Source organism: Camelus ferus, chromosome 10, assembly GCF_009834535.1.
Source record: "Camelus ferus isolate YT-003-E chromosome 10, BCGSAC_Cfer_1.0, whole genome shotgun sequence".
Lineage (NCBI taxonomy): Eukaryota > Metazoa > Chordata > Mammalia > Artiodactyla > Camelidae > Camelus > Camelus ferus.
In genome coordinates, this window is record NC_045705.1 from 27,839,833 (window position 1) to 27,858,703 (window position 18,871).

The 18,871-nt window shown below is 50.1% G+C and overlaps 1 long non-coding RNA gene across 1 annotated transcript in view; it reads left to right on the top strand.

The window, feature by feature from the left end:
• Window positions 1–16,979, top strand: part of LOC116666354 — a 28,195-nt gene extending 11,216 nt beyond the window's left edge. Inside the window, exons 2-3 of the long non-coding RNA XR_004323164.1 lie at window positions 8,657–8,670; window positions 16,634–16,979. This is a non-coding gene — a long non-coding RNA (uncharacterized LOC116666354). The remainder of the gene's footprint in view (window positions 1–8,656; window positions 8,671–16,633) is intronic.
• Window positions 16,980–18,871: the final 1,892 nt, after the last annotated feature.

The window sequence follows — 18,871 nt, forward strand, 5'->3', positions numbered from 1 at the left end:
CAGTACAGTGCTAAGCATCTTACTTGCATGATATGATTAAATACCACAGCTGCACCAGGCAGCCAAGAGCTGGGGAGATTAGGTCCCTGGCATCACCAGAGACTAGCAGATCCCTTCAGTGACCCTCATGGTTCTTAGAATTCTCCTAAGAGAGAGAACATAAGAGAAGCAAGGACCAAGGGATGGCATGAAATCGGAAGTAAAACTTGTTCTTATCACCTAATATAAATAGGTTGTACCTGGCTCTAGGATTGCTCTATAAACATCCTGAGTCCTAGAGCATTTCAACCCTGTTTTTTTTTTTTTAAATCAGCCCATAAGGCAATGAATTACATGACAATGGTTGTCCAATCTGTGCTCTGTGAAGCCCAGACAGAAGGCAGAGTAACTACCGCAATTACTAAGAAGAATTTCCATTACAGAGGTGAGGCCTTTTTTAACTTGTGGAACATGTTCAAACCTGTATTTTTAAGAATAAAATCCTGTGAGGTAGGTAGAGCAGGTAGCAGTATGCACACTTTGTAAGTTGGGAATTTAAGATACTGAGTGCTGTGTTCCAGATTTTGGTTAGCAAATGGCAGAGTCAAGACCAGAATCTTCACTGTCAGCTTAAGTTCTGACTTTCTGGTTGGTGTTGGTTGAAATTGAGGTCTCATTGGGCTTTTTAACTGCAGAAAATAAAGATTGTAAAACCACTTCCTTGATTTACATACAGATCCTGTCCTCAGTCACTCCTTTTTCTGCTTCAGGTTGGTTCATAATAGGGCTCTGTTGATATTAAGTCATTTGGGAATTGGGAATTACACAAATCACTTATCTTTTTAAGGTTGGTCCCTCACCAGCCCACATTTTAAAGGTATCTATGTCCCTGGGAGAATCCCACATATTATTTCAACTCTCCTGTACATCCATGCAAAGATGTAATCCTTTCCACTTCATGCAGGAGAACCTCAAAGCATTTCTCCACATTGGTTTTTCCTGGGGATTTGAGATATGGGTAAGTCACAGGATTCCCATTCCTCTTTGGACTGGGTGATGATTTCCAGTTTCACTTCTGTGTCTCTAAATCTACACAATGGGACAGCAGTCACACCAGATATTACCTACTTCCCACACCCTTGTCTCAAGATCTCCTGCTAACTGCCCCTTTCCCAATAGGCATAATGATGTCATAATATGATCAGAATGGTACCTGCTGATAATAACACAGCAGCTATACGAGTAGGCTTTCTGCAGGACCTCCTGAGCAATTGGGCTGCCCATGTCTTAAACAGAGTGGTTGGGTTAAAAATATTTGCCTATAATGTAACTTCCTGGCCCTCAGCTAATAGTGGAAGCAGCTCTCCCTGGTTTGACCTGTTAATATCACAAACTCTGCTTTGCCAGAAATGTGACTTCTTGATGAATAATTGGTCCAGACTTACCAGTTTGAAGTGAACTCGTATTTGGCCACCTGCTGGTAAGGCTGAGCATCCCTTAACTGTAGCCTTGAGCATCTGGCCCTTGTGTCCCTGCCATGCCCAGGGAAACCAAACTGATACCAGTGGAGGAGAGGAGGGGAGAGGCTGGAACTGAGTGCTCACAGGGAACTGTGAGTGACGGAATGTGGATTGCTGACACCATATTCCTTTCATTCTTGCTGTTGTAGGAGCACCAGTGACCAAGAGGAGACCAGATGAGTTTTCAAAGCAGTCCTCAAACACCCAGGACACACCTCATCCTTTGCCTCCTGCTTTCTGCAATGTTGCTGCTCATGTTCATCTTCCTATTAACCCTCACCATCGTCACCTCTTCCTGATCACCATCCTTCCTCCATTCACTGCCCACTCAGCTCTTTCTCCAAGGTGCCCCTCTTAGGGGCAGTGGCTTTGCTCTCTCTTTGGCAGTTTCCCCTCTGAGTTATATTCAGATGGCTAACATTGGTTTTTCTCTCTCCAACCCCTGTCTCCTGCCAGACTCAGCCCAGGGCTCAGCCCCCAGGTCAGGAAAACTACAGCAAATCCTACCTCTTCCAAAATGAAGTTGCAAGACACTGCCAGAGTAGTCACACTCAGTGAAGGTACCCAAGGTATCTGAGAGTGATGTAACTGAAACACAGATGGGAGGACCAGAAATCCCTTAATCCCAGTCATATACAGTGAAAGAGCTTACTTAGGACCGTTTGGACTGATTGAGAATGTGGGGGGTCAGGAGGAGAAAAAGAGAAAGACCCTCAGAATTGGATTGCCCCTGAATACGAGATGGAATCATTCTATTTTCTCCAATTAAATTTGCATTTCATTCTATCACATTGCGATGGTTTCACTCTAGACATTTTCATTTGAAATCCAAGGCTTTTCTTCATGGGTTCTGAGCCACAGGTTCCTGGATGGTGAGGTAAGTGACATTTGCCAGCACTGTCTAGGCTGATTGGTTAACGTTCTCAGAAACCCAGTATTCATGAGATGGTCCACCCTGTTGGGTTGTTAAGATTTGTTGTCTTTCGGTTCCTTTTGACCCAAATGTCCTTCGGGGAATCCCCAGTCCCGCCACAGATGTTAGTCCAGCCTCACAATGTTAATCTAGACCTCTGCAAAACAAAACAGACCCCCAAGATTCACCCAGTCAGAATTTGTTGAGGTCAGAGTGCTCTCTTTCTCACAGACGATCACTACAGAAAGTGTGGTTCTTGAAAAAAACCCACTCTACCTAGAAAGTGTATTTTCTCCCCCTCCCCCGTTTTATTTCCACTTTTAGAGGTAAGCTAGAGCCAATGGAAGATGCCAGGTTTTCACACCTGAGACTGAAAGTTTCTTATGAAAAGATTCAGACCTAATTTGTTATTTAACTCATAGCCTTGCCAATAAGTACAAAAATTCCTGGACAATCCAGCAATATGTTAATCCATTCTTCCTCTGTTCCACAGCCTTTGTTTATCAGACTAGCAATGAAAAGAAATGCTACACTCATTTTTTTACTGTTGGCCTCTGAGAAACAGAGATGTAGTCAAGTAGACCAGCAGCTAATTTCAAGGCTGCTTTAATTGTGAAAGGATAAAAAGTTCAGCTAATTCACACTCACTAACCCCCTCCCCTGCCATGAATTTGTGATTGAGGTCCCTCTGCCCACTGAATTCAGGTGGGGCAGACAACTGTCCATCAACCACAAGATTAAGGCCAAGTTCACGCAGGTATCTTGAAGCAGCCCTCACGTTGTTCTTTTCTCCCCATGGTCCAAAGCGCTGATCCTTTTCTATTTAGCCTCTGCTAAACTAAAGCACGCTGGCATCCTGAGCCCCGCCCCAACCCTACTGCTTGAGCCTCAGCCCCTATCATGTGCTTGCTCTGGCTTCCTTGTCTTTGCTTAGATCCTCACCATGACACCCAGGCTGGATATTCCTGGGTGGCCTTCTAGGTCCCCATTCTCCCAAACATGCCTTTCATCTGGCAAGGCATGGAAAACCTATCATCTGGTTCTCCAAGCAGTTAGAGTGGGGAGGAGGGCATTTGAAAGAGCTTGCTGCTTGATGATGGAAGCGTGCAAAGAGCAGATACTGTCTTAACTGTTCTGACATTGAACACTGCGATTGCTTTCAGGTGGATAGAGAGTTGAGACTTTTGAGTGCTGATGGCAACAAAAGGAAAGGGAGGGGGTGGAATTCGAGTCACTTTCTTTCAGTGTGCAAGTGGTCCTTAGAAATATCACCCTCAAACCTCCAAATAAGCTGGCTTCTAAGAAGTGTTTGCCAAGACCGAATGTACCTCTTGATCAGGGTAAGTGATTCAACGTGTATTTAACAGAGAAAGGGGATCATGGAATAGCTCGTATTATGCATGCTGTGGCTCCTACCCTCCAACCGTGCTAATGGCTTGGCCTCCAAAGTTTTCAGAATCAGGAAAATGATCAGGGATGCCAGTTTCTAAAGGTGTGAAAGAAGACTCGGATGACTAGCCAATCCAAATGCAGCTTTGCCTTTGTTCTTACCTTAAAACAGCTTTCTTGGACGACTGGACTGAGGTGTTCCTAACTCCTCCCTAGTGCCACCCAAGGGGCTTCCTCAATGGAAGGGAAAATATGGTTAGCTGCAGTAGCCTGAATGGATGTAAAGCTCATGGCCTCTCCCCTCCACCCTGGCTGGCTTCCATCAAACCCCTTGAGTTTTGCATGAGGCTGAGCCAGTTGGGACCTACCTTGGTAGAGAGAGGGGGTCTCTTCTTATAGGCAGCTAGCCTTGTGAGGTGGGGCAGGGGGAGGGTTATATTGGCTAAAGGACTCCTTAGGAGGAATAAATCAATTTCATTATTCAGGTCACTGCTGAAAAAGTTCCAAACATCTCTAATTCCAAATGATGGAGCCTAGAACTGGAATATAAAAGACCAGATATTGGAATAGAGGCAGCACAATGGATTGGTGTGAGCATGATTGAGCCACACAAATGTGAATTTGATTGGATCCCTAGTTTTACAACTTTAAGCTCTTAAGACTTTTGCACGAGTCACTTCAACTGTCTGCTCTCCATTTCCTTAGCTTTAAAATGGAAAAAAAACACTAATATTTGGGGAGTGATTTCTGTGTTCAGCAACCTAATGGGGCAGGTAACATTATTATAATGACACCTGGAGAACTGCTATAAGTATTACATAAGATCATCTCTGTAAAAGTGTCCAGCACAGTGTCTGGCACCTAATTGATACTCAAAACTATTAGTTTATTTTCCTCCTACCCTGTCCTTTACTTAGGCCAAAATACTTCTGCTCTCTGATGGAGACATCTTTAGAAAAAGAGGAGTCTCTTTCCTGGACTTCTTCCCTAATAGAGTCCTCTTGGTTGATTTCCTGGGAGCTGGGTCTTTTTTTTTTTTTTTTTTTTCCCTCTTCCAAACCCCAAACTTTACCTACTGACATTTTTCTTGGTGCTTGGAGAGGAGACAAGAGACACAGGCAGGACATTTCTGGGCTTCACGGGCCCTGAGAGAGAGGAGACTCAGTTTCTTTTCAAGGGCTTTGTGACAGCAGTCTATCCCCATGGGCCCCCTGGGGGAGCATTAGGGGGACAAGTCTTCTTCATGCTTGGGATGCCCAGGGATGGGTTGGCAGTGTGGTGGTGCAGAAGGCACTTTTCATCTCGGGCAAGTTCCAAAACAGTCTATTAATTCTTTGAGTCCTTAGCTTGAGTGCTCAGACAGGAATTGGGCACCACAGCCCTTAACAAAGAATGGCAGGACAGCTTGGAAAGCCAAGGTCACCAGCTGCAGTCCAGTCATGTATCAAAGGACCTGACTGATGTGTAGGGAAACTGGCGGTGCTATCTGTGGAGGACCAACTTTCTGCAAATATTTCTGCTAAGTTTCGTGGGCATCCTTGGTCCCAAATCTAACCAGTCTGCTTGATTAGAGCAACAAGACAGGGACAGGGAAGAGGGGTGTCACCTTCTGGGGGCAGGGGGAGGAGCAGAGATGTTGAGTCCACCGGGCTGCCAAGGTTAGATTAGTGTAATTTTGGCCACTACCTTCAAAAGTCTTAAGAGGCAGAGTCTGAGCACATTTCTTTACTTCCAACTCTACCTCATTTGTTAGGGCTACATTCAGGGCTGCTGAAAGCTGTTAGGGGGCCCCCAAAGTGATTCTGAATGAAGCTGCCTTGGTCTCAACACAAGACACAATAGCACCCAATCACCACAGAAAGCATAGAAACAGAAAGCAGGTCACAAAATTCTAAATTGTATCTTCTCCATATAGAAACTACATGGTTACATGAATTTATGCTTACACATACCTAGTCTCATATCTCTAAAAACGTACCTACTCTGTGCCTTTAAAAACATGCTTAACCTGACATTTTCATTAATCTGACAAGACTTCGTTGAAACGCTTGCGACACATGATGGGGAAGCTCTCCTGACCGTCAGGCCACATCTGATGATCCCGTGTGATAAGCCATCCTCAGTGCAAGAACCTGGGTGGACTACGTCTCACTAATATTTCTTCTGACTGCACACCTCCCCACTGCAGCAACATTCTCACATGCATACATACATGCATATGTGGAGCTAAAAATAAACAGCTGCTGATGGGCTGCCAGAGGGTGTCCTCCGTGCTGAGTGGCCATCCTCCGTCTCCCTTTAGAAGGCAAGGCTTAAGCCACAGACAGGAATTGAGGGTACAGGACGAGCTTAAGCTCACACCAGAATCTCTAAGGCAAGCTACAAAGGCTAGGAGGGCCTGAAGAGGGAGATGAGAGGGTATTAAAGATCACACTGATTAAAGATCAGCCCCATGATCATTCTCTCCCAGGCCTTGTGCCCCAAATCCTAGCGGTAACGCTGGAAAATTGTTTACTGACATCAAGGAAAATCAGTGACAGGGAAAGTTGATAATTAGGATCAATAACAAGGACGGACCAGGCGCCAAACCACAAAGTAAACAGCTCTCTTCTCTCTGCTTTCCTGTTTCCCCCCTTCTCTTGGGGCAGAGGTCATGCGAGGTGGATCTGGGATGCTGTGTAGATTTGAGGAGGGTGATCTGTGTATGATTTTGTTCAGATCTTCCAATCTACAAGAATTCTTCCCACCTCCAACACTCCCCCAATCAATAAACCCTCTGTCATGCTGAGGTGTGGCATGTCTTCTGCCGAAAACCTCAGATTCAGATACCACACTGAGACACACACGTATGTGTACACACACATGCACACTTTGCCGCCCTCATGGAATAAAACTCTTCAAGTTGGTTTAAAAATAGCACTGATCCATTCAGTTCTTTTTTGAGGGGCATTATTTTAAGAAGAAAAATAGAAGATCCCCTGGTCTTTGAGAGGGAGAAAGGGTAAAGCGTCACCTTAAAAAGTCCTGATAATGTCACTAGAGACTAAGCCTTTGCAGTCTTTGTTCAATTTTCTCCGCCTTCTGTCATGCAACAAAAGTTGTTTATTCGCTAATACTCTGCCATCTGGGTATTTATAGAGGTGGGTTTCCTTTCCCGGTGGTGGTTCGAGGGTAAAGCTGCAGCAGCAAGCCCTGTCCCTTGCTTCTCCGTCCGCCCTCCTCCCCCATCCCCCTCCCCGCCCCCCGCACTGACTGGAGGCTGGTGGATTTGTGAATCAGCTTCCCCCTCCCCCGACACAGGGGAGCCCCTAAATGCTGCTGGCCATTTGCAAAGGGCTGTGTGTATGTGTGTGTATTTAATTGCAGGTTTATTTGTTCCTGCTCTGGGAGTCTGTCTGTCTGTAACTCGAATTCTTGCTCTCTGGGGAGCTGTAGCTGGCTGATTCCGTGGGCGACCGAGCAGGATGCGTGGGCGCAGGAAACAGAACAGGGAAAAGCAGGGAGGGAAGAAAAATGGGAGCAGGAGAGAGAGCGGGATCCGTAGAATCTGTTATTTGCGTCACTCGAGGAGCCGGGGCTATCTGCCTGACAAATACACAGAATTAATCCGAGTTATAGCCATAGCTCTCTCCGCTACAGCGGCCAGTTGCGAAAGGGCGGGGAAAGGACGCTCGTGCCGCGTCTGTGCGGAGCCGAGTTTGCGCTCGGCGGCGTAGGGCGTTTGGGGAGGGGGCTGCCCTAATGGGTACGCCCTCGAGGCCCAGCACGCCCGGTGCACACTAGGCTGCAGCCTCCTCTGCAGCTGCCCAGCCCAAGCCTGGGGTGGCGCCCGCCTCGGCCGCCTCGCTAGCTCAGTGGCTGCGCCGAACACAAAGCGCTGTCGCCGAGCAGAAGCCTCCTCTCGGCTGAACCAGACCCACCAAAGAGGAGAATCTGCACGTGACGTCAGTAGCTGATGACTGACGCAGGCTGGCAAAGGAGACTCAAGGCGGCTGCTCCGCGCTGCCTTCATGAGTCTATTTGCTCCAGCCCCCTCGTAGTGAATTACTAGAACGCAAAACACACACACACACACACACACACACACACACACACACACACACACACACACCCCTTTCAAAATATATATTTTCAAAGGCGGTGTGTTGCAAACACATCGCGATTTTGCAAAGCATGGGTGGGAAACGTGGGAATGATACGGAGGATTTTTGTTTTTTCTTCCCTCATTTGGGAATCTCCAGCGTGAGTAGCTTTAGACTCTAGAGCTTTCTTGGGAAGCTCCTCTGGGGAAGGGGCATAAGCACCCCGCCCCCCCCTTTTTCCCAGCATGTAGGGAATCTGGTCAATGGAGACATGCAGCTCTAAAAAAATACAACCATTCCAAAGCCTTCTGCTCGGGGAGACTGCGAGGAGCTTGCAACAGGCAGAGGCAGACGGGAGTTAATGGGAGGGAGGGAGAATATAAAATATATTTGAGTATTTTTCTGCTTTGAAAAACATCATCTGCAGTAATGCAATTGAGTCTGGTGGTGCAGGAAAAAGTGGGGAGGGGGCGCTTAATGCACATTTAATGTTTTGGACGTAACGTTCCAGAGAAATGCCTTTGTGTGTGGAGGTTTTTTCAGTACTTGCTAAAAATAGCATCAGGGTTTGATCGTGTTCCAGAAATAGACCGAGGGCTGCACTGGGATAAAAAGCCAGCGCGGGTGGAAGAAAACCTGGACATCACCGCATTCCCCACCCCCCCCAACTATGTCTGGAAATTAATTGTTGGATTTTTCCTCTCCTCTCTCCTGTCTCCCTCTCTTTCCACTTTCTCTTCCCTCCCCCTATGTTTCTCTTTCTCTCTCTAAAGGAGTTCCCGTTTGGGTAAGTAATATTATGTCATGTGCATGCTGCAGACTGTGAGTATGAGCTGAGGCTTACTTTGTGCATGCTCTGGAGTTCTTTTTTGGCTGCCTTTTCACTCCTTTCTAGAGAGGAGGGTGGGACTGAGTAGAGGCTAAGGGGGTATAGCTCTGTATGTGCTTAATGAATTTGGGGCTGCATGAAAAGGAACTGAAAGGGGGAATTCTTGCAGAGCTGGGAATCACCCTGACCAATCTCTGAATCAATAGCTGCAACTCTCTCTCTCTCTATGGGTCGGCGCTGTTGAGCCCGGTTCTCTCGACTGTCCCCCTCCCCTCCCCATTTTCTCTGTATTAAAAGGTGCTCAGATACGACTTAATGGGCCATCTCTCTGCGAGATTAATGGAGACGATGTAATATAGATTAAAATCCCATGGATGGGGAGGGGAGGTAAAGAGAAGCAAAAATCCCTATCCCTTTGACAAAATTCCCTGCTTGCTCGGGTCCGGGAGTCCGAGGATCGCGACCCAGGCTGGTCCTGGCCGGCCCAGGGCGCGGTAGCTGTCCACGGAAGGCCGGTGCTGAAAATTCCTTGGTCCTCAGCTAGTTCAGCTCCGAGCGCCAGGGGGCGGGGTTGGCGCCAGCTGCGGATAGCCCCGCCCTGAATGCAGAAGAGGGATACGGAAAGGAGGGGGTTAAGGATGTTCAAAGGGGATAGTCGTGACTTCGGTAAGAGCTTTGGGGAAAAGGAGGGGTGAGTGGGAAGGAAAGGAAAAAAATTTAAAGGAGGGGGAGCGAAGTGTTAGATTCCAGGATGAGTCTTAAGGCCCAGCGCTCCAGGAACCGCAAACCGGCGGCTCACCGGCTTTCTCCGCAGAGGCCAGGCACTATCTGGGTCTCCATTCCCAGGCGCCCGCATCTTCCCGCCAGCGGATTTGAAAGATTTCTCTCCCGTGATGGTGACTTTCAAAATAAGAGACTATAGGTTGCTTTATTCGGACCCTCATCCCCTCCTATTTCATGCCCCCCCATGTTCCCACATTCTGCGATTCCCACGAGGTGTGTAAGGATGTCTGTGCATTATGGCATTTTTCTTACTATTCCCCTCACTTCACGACCTAGTCATAGGAGCCCCAAATGAGTTGGTGGAATGAGTGAATTAGAAACCAAAGCACAGGAGTTGCTGGTGCGATGCGCAGAGAATCCAGGCTTGGTAACATCGCGGCGCCTTAAAGCTCGAGCCAAAGGGTTTCTGAAAACCGGCTCTGAGGGAAGCTGCGGGAGGGAGGGGTGCTCTTCTCCAAGTCCCTAAATGTTATTGCCGAGACCACAGATTCCCTGGGGTTATGGGCTTGACCCAGAGTGAGATTCATTGCAGTCAGCTGCAGACACTTTGGACAAACCTGTAGCCAGACAGGTGAAGAGGGAGGAAGGTTATCAGAGGCCAAAGGGGGGAATGAACATCACGCGCACAAAGACATTCATGCTGATTAACTTTTCAGAGAGAAATAATAAAAATGCATCCTCAAGTTGGCTCACAAGGGTGGGCTGTAGACAGTGGGGGGAATGAAGCAATCTTGTAGATATGCAGTAAGCTTGTGTGCATGTAGGGATATTTTCTATATGCTTGTTAAAAAAAACAAAAACAAAAACAAAACCCTCGGGACGGTGAGGTAAGTATCTGAGGGGGCTAGCCTTCAAGTGAAACAGAAGGAGAGCCCAGATGCTATCGGCTTATTCTACCCCATCGTAATCCACTGATAACCTCTGGCTTTAGTGACCTGACCCCCATGGAGGGCACCCAAGGCACAGCCCTGGGATGAGGAGGGGAGAGTGTGGGTCGAGTTATTTTTAGCTCAGAATCAGTCCCTCATTGGGAAGATTCCCTGGCTAAGACTGAGTATTCCTCAACTCATAATAGTAACAAGGGCTATTACTGATGTTGTGGAGAATAACACAAATAACACTGCTACCCACACTTTGTCTTGACAATTCAGTTCAAACCAAAGCTGCTCGTAGCTTCTCGGCCTCCTCTTCATTCACCACGACCTATCCATTCCCTTTCCCAGCCTCTCCCCTCTCAGCCCCGCAAGTTGCGTGGTTGTGTTTACAAATTCTGCCACATTTGCAAAAGCAGTAGCTGGGTTGGGGGGGGTGCTGGGAGGGGTGGCAGCGCAATAAAACATTTGCAACACGTGGAGCAGTGGGAAGGGGGTCCGAGAGCCATGAAGGGGGAAGGGAGGACGCCCCACGTCCTCATTTACCCTCGGCCCCCCTCCCCATCGTTTGGCACAATGCATAAGTTTACCCCCGAACTGGATCCTATTAAATAATTCAATGGTAGCAGTGTAATTTTGGTTGGAACCAGCACGGATTCCCAAGTCGTGACTGCAAAAAGTGAGTAATGCGCGCTGGCTGCGTCATGGCTCTAGTCACAGTTCATTCCGAACTGAGAAGGAATCGTGACTTCGCCTGGAGACGTCCCCTACATGGGAGACCGTGGGGGTGAGGGGGAGACCAAGCCAGGGGGGACGGGGGTGGGGGGGAAGACCTATCCAATGAAAACCGCCGCCAGGGGGACTTTTGAACTCCGCCGCTCGCTGTCTGGCTCTCCCTTCTCGGCCGGGTGCACCTCTCTCCCCCCTCCCGGCCGGCGCGCTCGCTGGCGCGCTCGCTCTGTCTCTCGCTACCCGACGATCCTCAACAAGTTGGAGGAAGGCAGGAACGCAGGGGTTAAGCTCGGAAAGCCGCAATTATCAAGATCGTGACCCTCCCACACAGTACAGTAACTTATATACTTACCTGGAAGAGCCTGCTTCGCCGCTGGGCCAACACCCGTGGGGGGCAGGGAAGGGCAGGAGGGGAGCGGGCCGGTTGGAGGGGCTCCTTCAAGCTGGCTGCAGTGCGGACAGGACCGGCGCGCTCCGGCGGCCTCTGGACCCAGGTAAGGAGAAGGGGGTTGGTGCACGGGTCGGCCGTGGTCGGTACGCTCAGTGGTCGGCTGAGTAGAACTTTTTTCCCAGTGGCCCGCGCTGCAGCCGCGGCGAGCGCGGACTGTGGAGCCCCCTCTGGCGCGGCGGGCGCGTCGACGCTCGGAGGGTGTGTGCGTGCGTCTGCTGGTCGCCGAGCCGAGGGGATGCCGTGGGAGGGTGGGTGGGTCGCAGAGCTGCCGGAGGGTGATGGATCGGCGGAGGGGGTGGGCCGACAGAGACTTGGAGACAGTCTAGATACGTTTAATCTGGGCTTGCCAAGCAAGAGTGTGCCTGTGCGCCCGCCGCCGTCCGCACGTCGATTCCAGGGTGGCAAAGAACAAATATGGCAACTTTCCCCCTAAGTTGTTAACAAATGTTTGCAGCATCCCACCCTGATTGAATTTTTCCCCACTGGGGGAGTACCACTGGGGAGGGAGGTGATCCGAATGTTCCTTTGCCTGGACCCTTCTTGGACAATGATGGGGCGGGGAAGCGGGTATGGCGGGGTGGGGAGCAAGTGAGCGGAGGAAGACAAGACAGGGGAAAAAGTGGTGTTGCACTGAGAAGAAGGAGGAGAACCCCTCAAAGTTTGGATAGACTCAATGGCAGAGGGTGCCTAAAGGAAGAGAGGGAAGAGGGAAGGAGGGATAATGTTGCAAAAAGATCTCCCTCCTCCTTCCACCCTAGTCTCCCTTCCCCTCCCCTCTCCTTCCTCCTGCAGATGCTGGAATCTCCCGTCGTTATGGGAGCCGGCGGTCAGTAAGGGGCTCGCCCCTTGATGTTCCCCTCAACAGTCTGCAGAATGGGTAGGGAGTTGGGGGAGGGGGATTGCAGCAGTGAAAGGGCACCTGAGGCAAGTGGGCCATTAGACACCCAATATGTAGACAGGTTTGGAAGAGAGGGTGCGGAAGGAGGAATGTCACCCTTCCTATTGAGCATTCGGAACTTTTTGCGGGGGAAGGGGGGATTGAGATATCCTCATTTTTTTTTCCAGAAATAGGTTGACTATCGTGGAGTTTGAATGTATTTTATGTTCATCTTGGCCTGTCATTTTCCGTCGGAATCTTCTGGCTTGGGTCCGGTTGGGAGAGGTCGCTCTGTTGAACCCCTCCGCCCTTGCCCAGTATCCCACGCCCTCCCCCTCACCTGGGCTAGAACGGGGGCAGGGGTCTTGGCCTGCTTTTTTGCAACAACAATATTTTAACGTATTCCAGTCTGGGTTTTGTTGAATAATTAGAAATGGAAATATTTTTTTCTTCCCTCCCCCTTCTGAAAAAAAAAGTGAGCTCTCTCCTGATTGGTGGGTGACGATTTTAGTCCGCACCAATCAGCTGGCGGCCTCGTCTGTATTTATTTAGTGCTCTGGGGGAGTTTTTCTCTTTACGCAGCGCCTGTAGTCACGGCTGGAACCTCGGCTGGGGGACTAGGAGGGACAAGAGGGGGTTTAGGGGGAATTCGAACTGTACCTGTTCGGAGATCCGCGACCTTGCAGCCGGGGCTAGCTGGAACCCTGATAGGGAAAAGAGGGTGGTGATAGGACAGATAGGCGGGGAGGCTTGGGGTGCTGGAGTACCGGAGAGGGGTGGAGGCTGGGCACCGGGATCCCTGGTCCCCCTCCGTGCTCTTCCTCTCGCCCTCCACACACCTCGCTCGCGGCTCAGCGGGCTGAGTTGGGGAATCGAGGACCGTGTGGAGAAATAGAAGGATGGATCCGAGGGTCGCAGGGAGGGGCAGAAGCGGGGCGGGCGGCTCGCGGGGTGGGAAGGCTGAGCCGCGTTGGAGCGCGCTGGGGAGACCCAGCCTGCTCGGCTCCGGGGTTCGGAGACATCCTGGGCTGAAAGCGGCGGCGGCGGCGGCGGACTGAAGAAGCAGGCAGACTCTGCCCTTCGTGAATCTTTTTGCGGTCTGGGCTTGCTGTACATAACTCAATAGCCGGAAGCCCTTACCCCAAAAAGCATTCGCGGGGGGCGCACTCGTCGAGAAGACGGCAGCCACCAGCGATCGGCGAAGCCCGCGCCTTCCCGAAGCGGCTCGGTCCGAGCCTTTCCCAGCCCTCTCCCCGTTTCCCATGGAAGAATCAATCCTTTGCCTCCCGTCCTTCCCGCGCTCCCTGAGGCTTTGGTCACTCTCCTGTCCTCCGCGCAGACCCCCCCCCCCAACTTTTTAATCGACTTTGTATCACAGGGGAAATCGGAGCAGGCAGTGTGCGTTGTGTTTTCGAAGTGGGAAGAAGCTAAAATACAATAAAAGTTTACACAAGTTGTGTCTTACCCCCAACCCCCGCCCACACCCCGAATAACCCCATTCACCCACTGTGAAAAAAAAAAAAAAAAGAAGAAGAAGAAGAAGGAAGATCTGATCTTAGGGCCAAGTCGCTACCTGGAATATGAGTCAGTTTAGGATATTTTCTGGTCATTTTTTGACCCTCACGATCTAACTCTGCAATATAGGGGTAGGAAAGCCCTTGAGGGAGGGGCGGGAAGCCCTCAGCATCCCCTGTCCTAGCGGGGGACCCGGAGGTGAGGCAAGCCGTGGTGCACTGGGCAGCCCCGAAAAAGAGGGAAAAACACCCAGGCACCACCGGCTCCCCGGAGCCCCTTCTTTCCCCCCACACCTGCTTCCAACCTAATCTGAGGCGTTTTGCAGCCTCGGGTCCTCTCCATCTCGCCTTTTTCAAAACTAAGTAGCACAGAAGGGGGTAAAACACACGAAAACAGGGGAAACCCCCGCAGAGAAGGAGCTTTTCAGAGGTGCAGTTGCACCCGACTCAGAAGCTCAGTAGCAGCAGCAGCCCAGACCTGGCCTCCCTAGTCGCCCAGTCCTGGGGAGGGAAGCAGAGCTGCAGGATTGAGGATCATCTTTGGGTCCCCCTCCTCCCCTTCCACCCCTTGCAGTCGTGACCACTTCGGTTACAAGTGGCACAAGTCAGGCCTTCACCATGCTCTACGCCCCCATGCCCTTCGTCAGCTAGAAACACTGCTAGACGTCCTTAGGGACTGGACCAGAAGGACACACAGACACATACGGGCGCCCACAGGGATGGACATGGATAGAGGATGAATCTAGGGATATGAGAGTCCAAGATCCGAGGACTGCGAAGCTTCCCGTTTTCTGGGAGGCCCTGAATTCCCCCTGCACCCCAACCTCCGTTCTTCCAGTAAACTAAACGCTCACCGTCATTCCCCTCTCCGTTAACTAAGCACCCAGAGTCTACCCTCTCCCGAGTAAGGAAAAGGGCTCCGAAGTCCGAGAACGCTGGACAGAGTCGATCTTTTATGGTTCAGCCTGCGAGAAGGCACCGAAAGCGAGGACTCCAAGCTCCAGAGCTAAATCAGAGCCCCTCTCCCCAGATAAAGGAGATTTTCCCTCCCTGCTTGCATTTTCTGGAAGAGTAAAAGGGTCCCTAAGATCTGCGAAGGGGATGGAGCAAAAGCAAAAGCTCTGGGGGGTTTCCTCGTGTCTCTCACCTGGGGCCGTCTGTGGAGCGATAGTTTCGCGCAGGGAGAGGCGTAAGAGCCACGCTAGATTAAAAATAGCTTCACCCTGTGTCCCTCGAGCTCCTCTTTTGTCTTTTGCTTCTTACATCCCCCTTCTACCCCCAGCCAGATAAGCCCTCCTTCTCTCCATAAGCCAGAACCTCCACCAGATTTTGGAGAGAAGTGACCTAAGCGAAGTGAACTTGCACAAAGGGGTTGAGCCACCTGAGCGCAGGCGGCTGAGGGTTATGGCACCCCTGGTCCCCTTACTTCTCCCACCTTGGCTAGGTTTGAGGCTGGGGCTCCAGGGCCCAGGAGCATCCGGCCGAAGCCGGCGTCGTGCGCGCCCGAGCGAGTCCTCGCCTCGCCTCGCCTCAGCCAGACAACTGTTGCTGCCTTGAGGAAGCTACTGCTGCTGCAGCGCGGCTGCTGGGGCGGCCGCACGCCGGGGCTGGGGGTGCTCACTTCTGATCCGGGCTGGGGGCTTGCGGACAGGGGTGCCTCATTCCTAGTGGGATCAGAGAAAAGCCCCCCTCCCCTCTCCCTTCACCATAAGTGAAAATCGGTGGCTTTTCGTACATCGTTCCTTTCCTCCTTAGGGTAGTTGCCGCAGCCTGGGGCCAGTGGGAGCTGGTCTCCCCCTTTCTCCCCACTTTGCCTTTGCTGAGGAAGAAGGGCAAAGGGGGAGGGATAGCTCTGAACTCTCAAACTGCTAACGCACACACCTTTTGAAAAAGCCACGTCACCCAGTAAACCAGGGGCCTAATGGAAACTTCCAGGCACTTGTGTCTGATGCAAACTCTGGAGCCTCTAAAGGGAAGGGGGTAGCAGCTAGAGACCCTCACCCCAGTCTGCTTCTCCGTGGGGAGTGAGAAGTGTCCAGAGAGCCGCTGTGGTTACCTAGTGCCTCGAGCCCCTTAACTAGCTTAGCTTTTGCCTACGTTAGAAAATCAAGACCAGGGGTGGTCTCTGCAGCTAAGGAAGGGGTGAAGGCGCCACGGAGCCCCCACCCCGCCACCTGCCCCCTAGTGGCTGGGCCAGGCTGGTGGTTTCTGCGTGCTCTCAGCCTCAGGCCCACTTTTGGCTGCTCTGCACTTGCACTGTTCCCCCTCTGCATCTCCTCCTCTACCCCTGGCCAGAGCCAGCTTTCATCTCCTGGTTTGGTGCTTTTGTCCCTTCTGTCCTCTTTCCAAGACCTGTGGTTGTTTGAGTCCCTGCCTTACCTGACTTAGGCTGGAAGCAGAGGAAGGGATCAAGGCAAAGACACAGGGCTCACTTGCTGGAATCTCGGGCCAGACCCTCTACTCTGTCCCAGGGACTTCTCAAACCTGAGGGCTTCATGGGCATCTCTGAAAAGCTCTTCTCTTGCTTCAGCACCCCTGCTTTGTAGCTCTTGGCCCAGACATGCTCCCTCTACCCTTTTGCTTCTCTGTAGCCTCCCTACTCCTTGATTTCCTGCAAAATGTCCCAGCTCCCAAACTCTCTCATTCTCCTCCAGAACCAGCAAAGTAACCTTGCCCATCTTTGCACTTTCAGGTGATCAAACCTGCCTTGGCCCCCGGAGGTCTGCATGAGGGGTGGCCACTGAAGAAAGGGGTCTCAGAAGCAACAGTTGCTGAAGAGTCTGGACAGATGAGCTCTACAGTCCCAGGTGAGTGCAAAGATACCTCAGTCCATGGCCCCTTGGCCTGGGTGATGTGTGTACACGCCACACTTGGTGATGAGACACAGGGAAACCAGGCACCCAGTGCTTGGAAATAGTCCTCATTGGCTTAGCCTTTGGCAAAGAAACGCGTCCACCACAGAGGTCATAAGGAGGGACCAGCATCCCATGAAGCAGGCCCCCTTCCTGTCTTATCCCCTATCAGGACTTGGGCCTGGGTGTTTGGAAGCCCCCAGCCCCAGGACTGAGGGGTACAGGCCTTCCTCAGTGGGGCGCACAGTTGCCTCTCTGCCCCCATGTCCTTGGGCTATGTCAGACTTCTCAGGGGCCCAGGAGAGGTGTAGAGTTGAAGGTCAATTAGTGGCTGAGCTTGGTTTTTCTGAGGAAACCAAAACACTATATGTCTCCTTAATTGAAGTTCATCATAGGAAAGAGGAAAAGTTTTAGGTTATCCCCCCACCCATTTTTCTTTTTCTTTCTTTCTTTCTTTTTTTTTTTTTTTTTTTTTTTTTTTTTTTTTTTTTTGAGGAGTAAGGTATTAAATGCTAAAAACATTTGCTTTTCCTATTAATCAGCAAAATCCTTTGCTACAGAGCTTTTGTTTAGCTGCCTTTCTGAGCTTCTAAGAATCATACTGTGATTCTTATTGGGGAATTCAGTTCAGAGCTCGGCAGAGAATTTTGAAACCCCAGGGCTGTTGGCTTTGTGAGGTAGGGAGAAACCAAGCTACCTGATGAATCTTTGGCTGTGATGTGAGCAAAATGTAGAAAACTGCCAGAAATCTTGGAGGGAAACTTGAGGCTTGTGGCAGAAGAGATGTGCACTCCAAGGACGACCTTCAGATCACTGTACAATAGACCTATTGCTGTATTAGTTAAACTGCTGCTGCATGGGTTTTGTGAAATGTTTACATTTTGAGAGTGGAACTTTAATAATAAATCAGTGGACTGGAGTCCCCTATAATCCCACCATGTAAAGCGAGGGTGAGATCTTCATATCATTGGCTGAACTTAACGTCTTTTAAATTCCCCTTTTGAATATAAGGATCTGAAGTTTGCAGCATCTTTGTTGGAGCAACAGGACTGTTGTTCACTTCAAGAGGTTAACGTCTCTCCAGTTCTCCCCCTTTGATTGGTATTTCAATTACTTTGTAGAGAAATCTAAGAATATCATATTGGAGAGGATGAGAGTTTCTTACCTGCAGGGTAACCTCTTCTAATCACATTTGAAAAATCTGGGTTAAACCTCAGACCTCAAACTTAGATCTAGTACGTAGCATGCAAAAGCTGGAAAGAGCTATAGAGGATATATGGAGCAATATTTTTATTTTAAGAAACAGAGGTTCAGAGAGGTTAAGTGATTTTTACCAAGGTCACACAGCTGGAGCTCTTACCCAGGCTGTTTACTGTCTACTCTGGATTCTTCCTTTTTTTTTTTTTTTTTCTTACTAAATAATACTTACCACTACCAAATAATGCAGATAATCCATAAATGCAACCCAGAGTATTGTAACAGCTTCCCTTTCAAAATGACTTGTATTTAGGATGCTGGGGTTTAAAGAAGAGTTTACCTAAAATTTCTTCTGCTAGCAGTTAGCATTCTGGGAGCATCACTAGGATGGGCAGGGTTCTCCTCTCTCGCCTCTAATGTAGCCTAGACCTCAGAGCCTCCATGTTGGCCTCAATCTGCTTAGGAAGTCATCAGCACCAGAAATTTGCTGTGTCACGGAATCTGAGTACTGTTTTCTCTCAGAACTTCTAGCATGAAGCAGTTCCAGGAGGCCTAGGCTCCCCCTTATTTCTCTCCTCTGGGTGGCAGTTTAAGTCTCATTCTTCTCACCTGCCAGGCTTGACTGTGAGCTGTTAGAGGGTAGTAAGGCCCGAATGGATTCTCCTGGGATCTCTTAATTACTTTACAATCAAGGAAGGCCCTCAGAAGGAGCTTTCCAACCAAGCAGGGATCCATTTGGTCCTTGTCCCTCAGATATCTTTTAGAATGCCACAGGTCACCTGCTCCTAGGACAGTGGCTTAGCCTGGTCAGTTTTAAGCTTAAGATTTACTACCAACCCCTAGATCTAACTCCACTATTTCAGCTTTCCATGTTTCCATTA